Source organism: Rhipicephalus microplus, unplaced genomic scaffold (genome assembly GCF_043290135.1).
Source record: "Rhipicephalus microplus isolate Deutch F79 unplaced genomic scaffold, USDA_Rmic scaffold_168, whole genome shotgun sequence".
In the NCBI taxonomy this organism is placed as follows: domain Eukaryota; kingdom Metazoa; phylum Arthropoda; class Arachnida; order Ixodida; family Ixodidae; genus Rhipicephalus; species Rhipicephalus microplus.
The window spans coordinates 352,781-366,173 of NW_027464739.1; the positions used below are offsets into that span (position 1 = coordinate 352,781).

Here is a 13,393-nt window from a genome sequence, read left to right on the forward strand (position 1 = left end):
ACGCCACCATAGCACTCCTACCCCTCGGAATCAGCAAAACTCGGACGTTTTCGACCACGACAGACAGAACCTGCCGGCCCGTTGAACGCTTGAACGACATCGCAGCGGCAAGTCGCACACTCACGTTCCGTCACCCTCTGCCACATGATCCTTCATTCACCGGCTTCACAACCAACCCACGCGGTAGACGTTTCGCACGCATTCCCGGGTCTGCCTTTCACGGCAGGACCTTCGTCGACCTCGGTGCGGTGTTCCGACACGTCGGAACTTGCAAGGCATATGTTGAGCGTGCTGAAGCAGCCAAAGGCACCACCTTTTCACCTTTTTGCCGATGATTGTGGGCGTCGTTGCAGAGGCGTTGCTTGGGCAGCCGGCGTAGAAGCCATGTTGGATGGGTGACGTATTCACATTTTGCACAATCATTTTTTTTTTTTTTTCCTTCCAGACTTTGGTGCTCGAGTTGGACATGTACACTATGCATCAGTTTTTAAAACAAGTGCTGTAGCATCTCTCGCGACATGCCTGATAATGTTCGCCGGCAAGCATTTGGTGTGACGTCATGGGCGCATAGAGAGTACGCATGCAAGCAAGCACGCGTGGCTTCGACCTCTGGGAAAAAGAAGGTTTCAGTTTTAACATGTTTGTAAGCGAAACTAGAAACTTCAAGCGGACTGGGGATAAAAGCAATGCCGTGAAGCCAGCGCTGCCGCTGTCGGTGCACAATGCTGGTTGTGCATGGGTGGACGTCGGAATTGCTTTGCTACTGTTTGCCCGGCTTTTGGCCAGAACTAAGTACGAGGTGTGAAAGAATGGATTTTAATTACGTGCTAATGAATTGCATCGCTTCTCGGCCTTTTGGCTAAGATCAAAGTGTAGTATCTGCTCTTATCAGCTTAATATCTGATACGGATCCTATTTGGATCCAAGATATTAAACTTATTTTTGTGATGCGGCGGAGTGCTTGAAGCTTGCTTCACCTCCGCCACGGGTTGGCCCGGTATTGCACTACCTCCGGGATCGGCCCACTCACCCCCTGCGGGGTGAGTTCGACAATAAATTCAATGATAGAAGGAGTGTTCGGATTTACCCATGATACCGGGGTAAACGGCGTGGGTGCGTCGAGTGTCCGAGACGGTGGCGGCACGCCGCCCCGGCTGACGCGGTATTCGCGTGCAGGGAGTGCGCTAGCTGTGTTTACACTCACGATTGCTCTGGGAAAATAAATGTTTCCGTGTGTATTTCATATATGGAGGGTCTCTTTTATTTTGTTATGTTCACACGTACATACTCAAGTTTCTTATTTTTTTTAACATTCCTACTCATATTAATAAAACTATTGAGGAAATTATCATTACTGTTTCGGAGGAAAGCTAGAAGTGTGTATACGATGTGTATGCATGTGCGATGTGTATGTATGTATGTGTGTAGAAGTGTGTATGTATGTGCCAAGCTATTTCCGCTTTTCGAATTCACCCGTTTCGCAACGAAAAATAAAAAAGCCTCTAGAAAATGGGGTTTGGTTGGTGTTTCTGTTTACAGTTGCAGTGGCAAGCGAAGGCATTTTTATTTCACATCTTCACGCGGCGTCTGAACCTGAAGACGCGTGCTCTCGCCACGTCTACGCATCTACACTATTCCCCATCACAAATTAAAATCGCAAAGAACGCCACAGGACCCACTCCGCACACACCTGCTGTACGGTGGAGCGGCAAAGCCCCGATGTGCTTTTCCTATGTCCACTGACCTTTGGGGTTTGACGTCCCAAAACCACCATATGATTATGGGAAAATTTCGACCACCTGGGGTTCTTTCACGTGCACCCTAATCTGAGCACAGGGAAATGCAGCCGCCGCGGCCGGGATTCGATCCCACCACCTGCGGGTCAGCAGCCGAGTACCTTACGGCCATCAGACCACCACGGCGGGCATCGCCTTGTTGATCAAACACTTCATTTCTGAACACCATCTCATACCAGCTCATCCACCGTTGGCTCTCGTTAATTACAACGAACATCCTCGCACGCTCACCTCAATGGAATTGCCAGTTGCTGGAAGTTCCAAGGAAATTGCGCACTAGACGTACGGACGCACCACGCACGTACCTGAAGCGACGTGGACCCCAGGACGCGTGAGATCACGCCCCGGGCGCGCTTTGCCTCCGTACCCACTCGTCACTCCTCACAGCTTCACTAAGCCGAGTATGTAGAAGTCGAAGAAGCAGAACAACAAACCAGCCAATCCCCCACAGTGGGTGTGAGCCACAAGTGAAGGTCAACAAAAACAAGCAACACCAGCGAGCGCAGTGACGAAGCTATCGTAATGGGGCGAAATAATCCACGAATATGGCTGCACGTTGACGCACGGTCGCATTTGTGCAACCACCCGTGTCTCCCGAAGACCGTCTGTCGCGAGTCTTCGACGAAAAGCGCAGGCGAGTACTTCTCCACTGATTTCCGCGACCACTTGACGACCGCCTTCGGCCGCCTCATGTCCGTCCGGCACGATCGACGGAGCGCCGCACCAGCGCCTCGTACACGCCACCATAGCACTCCTACCCCTCGGAATCAGCAAAACTCGGACGTTTTCGACCACGACAGACAGAACCTGCCGGCCCGTTGAACGCTTGAACGACATCGCAGCGGCAAGTCGCACACTCACGTTCCGTCACCCTCTGCCACATGATCCTTCATTCACCGGCTTCACAACCAACCCACGCGGTAGACGTTTCGCACGCATTCCCGGGTCTGCCTTTCACGGCAGGACCTTCGTCGACCTCGGTGCGGTGTTCCGACACGTCGGAACTTGCAAGGCATATGTTGAGCGTGCTGAAGCAGCCAAAGGCACCACCTTTTCACCTTTTTGCCGATGATTGTGGGCGTCCTTGCAGAGGCGTTGCTTGGGCAGCCGGCGTAGAAGCCATGTTGGATGGGTGACGTATTCACATTTTGCACAATCATTTTTTTTTTTTTTTTCCTTCCAGACTTTGGTGCTCGAGTTGGACATGTACACTATGCATCAGTTTTTAAAACAAGTGCTGTAGCATCTCTCGCGACATGCCTGATAATGTTCGCCGGCAAGCATTTGGTGTGACGTCATGGGCGCATAGAGAGTACGCATGCAAGCAAGCACGCGTGGCTTCGACCTCTGGGAAAAAGAAGGTTTCAGTTTTAACATGTTTGTAAGCGAAACTAGAAACTTCAAGCGGACTGGGGATAAAAGCAATGCCGTGAAGCCAGCGCTGCCGCTGTCGGTGCACAATGCTGGTTGTGCATGGGTGGACGTCGGAATTGCTTTGCTACTGTTTGCCCGGCTTTTGGCCAGAACTAAGTACGAGGTGTGAAAGAATGGATTTTAATTACGTGCTAATGAATTGCATCGCTTCTCGGCCTTTTGGCTAAGATCAAAGTGTACTAAACAGTATCTGTTCTTATCAGCTTAATATCTGATACGGATCCTATTTGGATCCAAGATATTAAACTTATTTTTGTGATGCGGCGGAGTGCTTGAAGCTTGCTTCACCTCCGCCACGGGTTGGCCCGGTATTGCACTACCTCCGGGATCGGCCCACTCACCCCCTGCGGGGTGAGTTCGACAATAAATTCAATGATAGAAGGAGTGTTCGGATTTACCCATGATACCGGGGTAAACGGCGTGGGTGCGTCGAGTGTCCGAGACGGTGGCGGCACGCCGCCCCGGCTGACGCGGTATTCGCGTGCAGGGAGTGCGCTAGCTGTGTTTACACTTACGATTGCTCTGGGAAAATAAATGTTTCCGTGTGTATTTCATATATGGAGGGTCTCTTTTATTTTGTTATGTTCACACGTACATACTCAAGTTTCTTATTTTTTTTAACATTCCTACTCATATTAATAAAACTATTGAGGAAATTATCATTACTGTTTCGGAGGAAAGCTAGAAGTGTGTATACGATGTGTATGCATGTGCGATGTGTATGTATGTATGTGTGTAGAAGTGTGTATGTATGTGCCAAGCTATTTCCGCTTTTCGAATTCACCCGTTTCGCAACGAAAAATAAAAAAGCCTCTAGAAAATGGGGTTTGGTTGGTGTTTCTGTTTACAGTTGCAGTGGCAAGCGAAGGCATTTTTATTTCACATCTTCACGCGGCGTCTGAACCTGAAGACGCGTGCTCTCGCCACGTCTACGCATCTACACTATTCCCCATCACAAATTAAAATCGCAAAGAACGCCACAGGACCCACTCCGCACACACCTGCTGTACGGTGGAGCGGCAAAGCCCCGATGTGCTTTTCCTATGTCCACTGACCTTTGGGGTTTGACGTCCCAAAACCACCATATGATTATGGGAAAATTTCGACCACCTGGGGTTCTTTCACGTGCACCCTAATCTGAGCACAGGGAAATGCAGCCGCCGCGGCCGGGATTCGATCCCACCACCTGCGGGTCAGCAGCCGAGTACCTTACGGCCATCAGACCACCACGGCGGGCATCGCCTTGTTGATCAAACACTTCATTTCTGAACACCATCTCATACCAGCTCATCCACCGTTGGCTCTCGTTAATTACAACGAACATCCTCGCACGCTCACCTCAATGGAATTGCCAGTTGCTGGAAGTTCCAAGGAAATTGCGCACTAGACGTACGGACGCACCACGCACGTACCTGAAGCGACGTGGACCCCAGGACGCGTGAGATCACGCCCCGGGCGCGCTTTGCCTCCGTACCCACTCGTCACTCCTCACAGCTTCACTAAGCCGAGTATGTAGAAGTCGAAGAAGCAGAACAACAAACCAGCCAATCCCCCACAGTGGGTGTGAGCCACAAGTGAAGGTCAACAAAAACAAGCAACACCAGCGAGCGCAGTGACGAAGCTATCGTAATGGGGCGAAATAATCCACGAATATGGCTGCACGTTGACGCACGGTCGCATTTGTGCAACCACCCGTGTCTCCCGAAGACCGTCTGTCGCGAGTCTTCGACGAAAAGCGCAGGCGAGTACTTCTCCACTGATTTCCGCGACCACTTGACGACCGCCTTCGGCCGCCTCATGTCCGTCCGGCACGATCGACGGAGCGCCGCACCAGCGCCTCGTACACGCCACCATAGCACTCCTACCCCTCGGAATCAGCAAAACTCGGACGTTTTCGACCACGACAGACAGAACCTGCCGGCCCGTTGAACGCTTGAACGACATCGCAGCGGCAAGTCGCACACTCACGTTCCGTCACCCTCTGCCACATGATCCTTCATTCACCGGCTTCACAACCAACCCACGCGGTAGACGTTTCGCACGCATTCCCGGGTCTGCCTTTCACGGCAGGACCTTCGTCGACCTCGGTGCGGTGTTCCGACACGTCGGAACTTGCAAGGCATATGTTGAGCGTGCTGAAGCAGCCAAAGGCACCACCTTTTCACCTTTTTGCCGATGATTGTGGGCGTCGTTGCAGAGGCGTTGCTTGGGCAGCCGGCGTAGAAGCCATGTTGGATGGGTGACGTATTCACATTTTGCACAATCATTTTTTTTTTTTTTTTTCCTTCCAGACTTTGGTGCTCGAGTTGGACATGTACACTATGCATCAGTTTTTAAAACAAGTGCTGTAGCATCTCTCGCGACATGCCTGATAATGTTCGCCGGCAAGCATTTGGTGTGACGTCATGGGCGCATAGAGAGTACGCATGCAAGCAAGCACGCGTGGCTTCGACCTCTGGGAAAAAGAAGGTTTCAGTTTTAACATGTTTGTAAGCGAAACTAGAAACTTCAAGCGGACTGGGGATAAAAGCAATGCCGTGAAGCCAGCGCTGCCGCTGTCGGTGCACAATGCTGGTTGTGCATGGGTGGACGTCGGAATTGCTTTGCTACTGTTTGCCCGGCTTTTGGCCAGAACTAAGTACGAGGTGTGAAAGAATGGATTTTAATTACGTGCTAATGAATTGCATCGCTTCTCGGCCTTTTGGCTAAGATCAAAGTGTAGTATCTGTTCTTATCAGCTTAATATCTGATACGGATCCTATTTGGATCCAAGATATTAAACTTATTTTTGTGATGCGGCGGAGTGCTTGAAGCTTGCTTCACCTCCGCCACGGGTTGGCCCGGTATTGCACTACCTCCGGGATCGGCCCACTCACCCCCTGCGGGGTGAGTTCGACAATAAATTCAATGATAGAAGGAGTGTTCGGATTTACCCATGATACCGGGGTAAACGGCGTGGGTGCGTCGAGTGTCCGAGACGGTGGCGGCACGCCGCCCCGGCTGACGCGGTATTCGCGTGCAGGGAGTGCGCTAGCTGTGTTTACACTTACGATTGCTCTGGGAAAATAAATGTTTCCGTGTGTATTTCATATATGGAGGGTCTCTTTTATTTTGTTATGTTCACACGTACATACTCAAGTTTCTTATTTTTTTTAACATTCCTACTCATATTAATAAAACTATTGAGGAAATTATCATTACTGTTTCGGAGGAAAGCTAGAAGTGTGTATACGATGTGTATGCATGTGCGATGTGTATGTATGTATGTGTGTAGAAGTGTGTATGTATGTGCCAAGCTATTTCCGCTTTTCGAATTCACCCGTTTCGCAACGAAAAATAAAAAAGCCTCTAGAAAATGGGGTTTGGTTGGTGTTTCTGTTTACAGTTGCAGTGGCAAGCGAAGGCATTTTTATTTCACATCTTCACGCGGCGTCTGAACCTGAAGACGCGTGCTCTCGCCACGTCTACGCATCTACACTATTCCCCATCACAAATTAAAATCGCAAAGAACGCCACAGGACCCACTCCGCACACACCTGCTGTACGGTGGAGCGGCAAAGCCCCGATGTGCTTTTCCTATGTCCACTGACCTTTGGGGTTTGACGTCCCAAAACCACCATATGATTATGGGAAAATTTCGACCACCTGGGGTTCTTTCACGTGCACCCTAATCTGAGCACAGGGAAATGCAGCCGCCGCGGCCGGGATTCGATCCCACCACCTGCGGGTCAGCAGCCGAGTACCTTACGGCCATCAGACCACCACGGCGGGCATCGCCTTGTTGATCAAACACTTCATTTCTGAACACCATCTCATACCAGCTCATCCACCGTTGGCTCTCGTTAATTACAACGAACATCCTCGCACGCTCACCTCAATGGAATTGCCAGTTGCTGGAAGTTCCAAGGAAATTGCGCACTAGACGTACGGACGCACCACGCACGTACCTGAAGCGACGTGGACCCCAGGACGCGTGAGATCACGCCCCGGGCGCGCTTTGCCTCCGTACCCACTCGTCACTCCTCACAGCTTCACTAAGCCGAGTATGTAGAAGTCGAAGAAGCAGAACAACAAACCAGCCAATCCCCCACAGTGGGTGTGAGCCACAAGTGAAGGTCAACAAAAACAAGCAACACCAGCGAGCGCAGTGACGAAGCTATCGTAATGGGGCGAAATAATCCACGAATATGGCTGCACGTTGACGCACGGTCGCATTTGTGCAACCACCCGTGTCTCCCGAAGACCGTCTGTCGCGAGTCTTCGACGAAAAGCGCAGGCGAGTACTTCTCCACTGATTTCCGCGACCACTTGACGACCGCCTTCGGCCGCCTCATGTCCGTCCGGCACGATCGACGGAGCGCCGCACCAGCGCCTCGTACACGCCACCATAGCACTCCTACCCCTCGGAATCAGCAAAACTCGGACGTTTTCGACCACGACAGACAGAACCTGCCGGCCCGTTGAACGCTTGAACGACATCGCAGCGGCAAGTCGCACACTCACGTTCCGTCACCCTCTGCCACATGATCCTTCATTCACCGGCTTCACAACCAACCCACGCGGTAGACGTTTCGCACGCATTCCCGGGTCTGCCTTTCACGGCAGGACCTTCGTCGACCTCGGTGCGGTGTTCCGACACGTCGGAACTTGCAAGGCATATGTTGAGCGTGCTGAAGCAGCCAAAGGCACCACCTTTTCACCTTTTTGCCGATGATTGTGGGCGTCGTTGCAGAGGCGTTGCTTGGGCAGCCGGCGTAGAAGCCATGTTGGATGGGTGACGTATTCACATTTTGCACAATCATTTTTTTTTTTTTTTCCTTCCAGACTTTGGTGCTCGAGTTGGACATGTACACTATGCATCAGTTTTTAAAACAAGTGCTGTAGCATCTCTCGCGACATGCCTGATAATGTTCGCCGGCAAGCATTTGGTGTGACGTCATGGGCGCATAGAGAGTACGCATGCAAGCAAGCACGCGTGGCTTCGACCTCTGGGAAAAAGAAGGTTTCAGTTTTAACATGTTTGTAAGCGAAACTAGAAACTTCAAGCGGACTGGGGATAAAAGCAATGCCGTGAAGCCAGCGCTGCCGCTGTCGGTGCACAATGCTGGTTGTGCATGGGTGGACGTCGGAATTGCTTTGCTACTGTTTGCCCGGCTTTTGGCCAGAACTAAGTACGAGGTGTGAAAGAATGGATTTTAATTACGTGCTAATGAATTGCATCGCTTCTCGGCCTTTTGGCTAAGATCAAAGTGTAGTCCTACCTCTCGGGACTACATTTTTGGCCTTTGGGCCGGGGTTGGATGCCCCCCCTTGAGGGGGGACAACCCTTTTCACTCTTTTTTTTCTTTCTCCTCTCGCTTCTCTTTTCCCGCTTCCTTCTTACGCTTGCGGTGCATCCAAACCGGGCTCCCTCGGGAGCTGACTGGGCAGTTGCACCGCAACTTATACGTTCTTCCCCTGTCCTGAGGTTAGGGCGTGGGTCTGAACCCACCCCTGACCGCCTGGCCTCTCCAGCAGGACTGTCTGGGGTCTTTGGACCCGCGAAGGTGTTATGCCTGCGGGATCCACTTGCGGCCTCTCTTCGGGGTGCGGCAGCAGGGGAGTGACGCTCCGCGGTGGGCAAAAGGCTCACCCCGCTATCACCGCTGTATTGAGCTATAAGCTCTGGGGTCGCTTGCTTAGCTGGCGGGTGGTCGCCCAAGGCGGCCTTCCCGACTAAGCCCAGGGTACCCCGGCCCTGGGTGGACGTGCAGCCCAGCCCCTGCTCTGCCGGCCTGCTCCAATGCAGCTCCACCATGGCTCTAAGCCATGGCGACTGGCCAAGCCCTTTGGTGAGAAAGGGTGGACGCTGGGGCAGCCGGTAGGGCGCCGCACCCTTGGTCAGGCCCGGTGGTCCCGGAGGTCCGGGCGGCCTTTGATCGGGCCAGCAAGGCCGAGACTTCTACTTCCTCTCTTGTGTGCTGCCTCTTTTGACAACCTCACTCTGTTCTTATCAGCTTAATATCTGATACGGATCCTATTTGGATCCAAGATATTAAACTTATTTTTGTGATGCGGCGGAGTGCTTGAAGCTTGCTTCACCTCCGCCACGGGTTGGCCCGGTATTGCACTACCTCCGGGATCGGCCCACTCACCCCCTGCGGGGTGAGTTCGACAATAAATTCAATGATAGAAGGAGTGTTCGGATTTACCCATGATACCGGGGTAAACGGCGTGGGTGCGTCGAGTGTCCGAGACGGTGGCGGCACGCCGCCCCGGCTGACGCGGTATTCGCGTGCAGGGAGTGCGCTAGCTGTGTTTACACTTACGATTGCTCTGGGAAAATAAATGTTTCCGTGTGTATTTCATATATGGAGGGTCTCTTTTATTTTGTTATGTTCACACGTACATACTCAAGTTTCTTATTTTTTTTAACATTCCTACTCATATTAATAAAACTATTGAGGAAATTATCATTACTGTTTCGGAGGAAAGCTAGAAGTGTGTATACGATGTGTATGCATGTGCGATGTGTATGTATGTATGTGTGTAGAAGTGTGTATGTATGTGCCAAGCTATTTCCGCTTTTCGAATTCACCCGTTTCGCAACGAAAAATAAAAAAGCCTCTAGAAAATGGGGTTTGGTTGGTGTTTCTGTTTACAGTTGCAGTGGCAAGCGAAGGCATTTTTATTTCACATCTTCACGCGGCGTCTGAACCTGAAGACGCGTGCTCTCGCCACGTCTACGCATCTACACTATTCCCCATCACAAATTAAAATCGCAAAGAACGCCACAGGACCCACTCCGCACACACCTGCTGTACGGTGGAGCGGCAAAGCCCCGATGTGCTTTTCCTATGTCCACTGACCTTTGGGGTTTGACGTCCCAAAACCACCATATGATTATGGGAAAATTTCGACCACCTGGGGTTCTTTCACGTGCACCCTAATCTGAGCACAGGGAAATGCAGCCGCCGCGGCCGGGATTCGATCCCACCACCTGCGGGTCAGCAGCCGAGTACCTTACGGCCATCAGACCACCACGGCGGGCATCGCCTTGTTGATCAAACACTTCATTTCTGAACACCATCTCATACCAGCTCATCCACCGTTGGCTCTCGTTAATTACAACGAACATCCTCGCACGCTCACCTCAATGGAATTGCCAGTTGCTGGAAGTTCCAAGGAAATTGCGCACTAGACGTACGGACGCACCACGCACGTACCTGAAGCGACGTGGACCCCAGGACGCGTGAGATCACGCCCCGGGCGCGCTTTGCCTCCGTACCCACTCGTCACTCCTCACAGCTTCACTAAGCCGAGTATGTAGAAGTCGAAGAAGCAGAACAACAAACCAGCCAATCCCCCACAGTGGGTGTGAGCCACAAGTGAAGGTCAACAAAAACAAGCAACACCAGCGAGCGCAGTGACGAAGCTATCGTAATGGGGCGAAATAATCCACGAATATGGCTGCACGTTGACGCACGGTCGCATTTGTGCAACCACCCGTGTCTCCCGAAGACCGTCTGTCGCGAGTCTTCGACGAAAAGCGCAGGCGAGTACTTCTCCACTGATTTCCGCGACCACTTGACGACCGCCTTCGGCCGCCTCATGTCCGTCCGGCACGATCGACGGAGCGCCGCACCAGCGCCTCGTACACGCCACCATAGCACTCCTACCCCTCGGAATCAGCAAAACTCGGACGTTTTCGACCACGACAGACAGAACCTGCCGGCCCGTTGAACGCTTGAACGACATCGCAGCGGCAAGTCGCACACTCACGTTCCGTCACCCTCTGCCACATGATCCTTCATTCACCGGCTTCACAACCAACCCACGCGGTAGACGTTTCGCACGCATTCCCGGGTCTGCCTTTCACGGCAGGACCTTCGTCGACCTCGGTGCGGTGTTCCGACACGTCGGAACTTGCAAGGCATATGTTGAGCGTGCTGAAGCAGCCAAAGGCACCACCTTTTCACCTTTTTGCCGATGATTGTGGGCGTCGTTGCAGAGGCGTTGCTTGGGCAGCCGGCGTAGAAGCCATGTTGGATGGGTGACGTATTCACATTTTGCACAATCATTTTTTTTTTTTTTTTCCTTCCAGACTTTGGTGCTCGAGTTGGACATGTACACTATGCATCAGTTTTTAAAACAAGTGCTGTAGCATCTCTCGCGACATGCCTGATAATGTTCGCCGGCAAGCATTTGGTGTGACGTCATGGGCGCATAGAGAGTACGCATGCAAGCAAGCACGCGTGGCTTCGACCTCTGGGAAAAAGAAGGTTTCAGTTTTAACATGTTTGTAAGCGAAACTAGAAACTTCAAGCGGACTGGGGATAAAAGCAATGCCGTGAAGCCAGCGCTGCCGCTGTCGGTGCACAATGCTGGTTGTGCATGGGTGGACGTCGGAATTGCTTTGCTACTGTTTGCCCGGCTTTTGGCCAGAACTAAGTACGAGGTGTGAAAGAATGGATTTTAATTACGTGCTAATGAATTGCATCGCTTCTCGGCCTTTTGGCTAAGATCAAAGTGTAGTATCTGTTCTTATCAGCTTAATATCTGATACGGATCCTATTTGGATCCAAGATATTAAACTTATTTTTGTGATGCGGCGGAGTGCTTGAAGCTTGCTTCACCTCCGCCACGGGTTGGCCCGGTATTGCACTACCTCCGGGATCGGCCCACTCACCCCCTGCGGGGTGAGTTCGACAATAAATTCAATGATAGAAGGAGTGTTCGGATTTACCCATGATACCGGGGTAAACGGCGTGGGTGCGTCGAGTGTCCGAGACGGTGGCGGCACGCCGCCCCGGCTGACGCGGTATTCGCGTGCAGGGAGTGCGCTAGCTGTGTTTACACTTACGATTGCTCTGGGAAAATAAATGTTTCCGTGTGTATTTCATATATGGAGGGTCTCTTTTATTTTGTTATGTTCACACGTACATACTCAAGTTTCTTATTTTTTTTAACATTCCTACTCATATTAATAAAACTATTGAGGAAATTATCATTACTGTTTCGGAGGAAAGCTAGAAGTGTGTATACGATGTGTATGCATGTGCGATGTGTATGTATGTATGTGTGTAGAAGTGTGTATGTATGTGCCAAGCTATTTCCGCTTTTCGAATTCACCCGTTTCGCAACGAAAAATAAAAAAGCCTCTAGAAAATGGGGTTTGGTTGGTGTTTCTGTTTACAGTTGCAGTGGCAAGCGAAGGCATTTTTATTTCACATCTTCACGCGGCGTCTGAACCTGAAGACGCGTGCTCTCGCCACGTCTACGCATCTACACTATTCCCCATCACAAATTAAAATCGCAAAGAACGCCACAGGACCCACTCCGCACACACCTGCTGTACGGTGGAGCGGCAAAGCCCCGATGTGCTTTTCCTATGTCCACTGACCTTTGGGGTTTGACGTCCCAAAACCACCATATGATTATGGGAAAATTTCGACCACCTGGGGTTCTTTCACGTGCACCCTAATCTGAGCACAGGGAAATGCAGCCGCCGCGGCCGGGATTCGATCCCACCACCTGCGGGTCAGCAGCCGAGTACCTTACGGCCATCAGACCACCACGGCGGGCATCGCCTTGTTGATCAAACACTTCATTTCTGAACACCATCTCATACCAGCTCATCCACCGTTGGCTCTCGTTAATTACAACGAACATCCTCGCACGCTCACCTCAATGGAATTGCCAGTTGCTGGAAGTTCCAAGGAAATTGCGCACTAGACGTACGGACGCACCACGCACGTACCTGAAGCGACGTGGACCCCAGGACGCGTGAGATCACGCCCCGGGCGCGCTTTGCCTCCGTACCCACTCGTCACTCCTCACAGCTTCACTAAGCCGAGTATGTAGAAGTCGAAGAAGCAGAACAACAAACCAGCCAATCCCCCACAGTGGGTGTGAGCCACAAGTGAAGGTCAACAAAAACAAGCAACACCAGCGAGCGCAGTGACGAAGCTATCGTAATGGGGCGAAATAATCCACGAATATGGCTGCACGTTGACGCACGGTCGCATTTGTGCAACCACCCGTGTCTCCCGAAGACCGTCTGTCGCGAGTCTTCGACGAAAAGCGCAGGCGAGTACTTCTCCACTGATTTCCGCGACCACTTGACGACCGCCTTCGGCCGCCTCATGTCCGTCCGGCACGATCGACGGAGCGCCGCACCAGCG

At 51.8% G+C, this 13,393-nt stretch overlaps 4 non-coding genes and 1 pseudogene across 4 annotated transcripts; all 5 read left to right on the top strand.

Moving 5' to 3' along the window:
* The first annotated feature begins 839 nt into the window (after positions 1-839).
* On the top strand, positions 840-1,031 carry LOC142791456 (U2 spliceosomal RNA). Its single transcript, XR_012890237.1, has one exon. It is a non-coding gene; the product is annotated as a U2 spliceosomal RNA (small nuclear RNA).
* A 2,342-nt stretch (positions 1,032-3,373) lies between these two features.
* Positions 3,374-3,572, top strand: LOC142791457 (U2 spliceosomal RNA). Its single transcript, XR_012890238.1, has one exon. It is a non-coding gene; the product is annotated as a U2 spliceosomal RNA (small nuclear RNA).
* Positions 3,573-5,915: 2,343 nt separating this feature from the next.
* Positions 5,916-6,107, top strand: LOC142791444 (U2 spliceosomal RNA). Its single transcript, XR_012890225.1, has one exon. It is a non-coding gene; the product is annotated as a U2 spliceosomal RNA (small nuclear RNA).
* A 3,083-nt stretch (positions 6,108-9,190) lies between these two features.
* On the top strand, positions 9,191-9,365 carry LOC142791494 (U2 spliceosomal RNA; annotated as a pseudogene).
* A 2,342-nt stretch (positions 9,366-11,707) lies between these two features.
* Positions 11,708-11,899, top strand: LOC142791445 (U2 spliceosomal RNA). The gene has a single exon (XR_012890226.1). It is a non-coding gene; the product is annotated as a U2 spliceosomal RNA (small nuclear RNA).
* Positions 11,900-13,393: the final 1,494 nt, after the last annotated feature.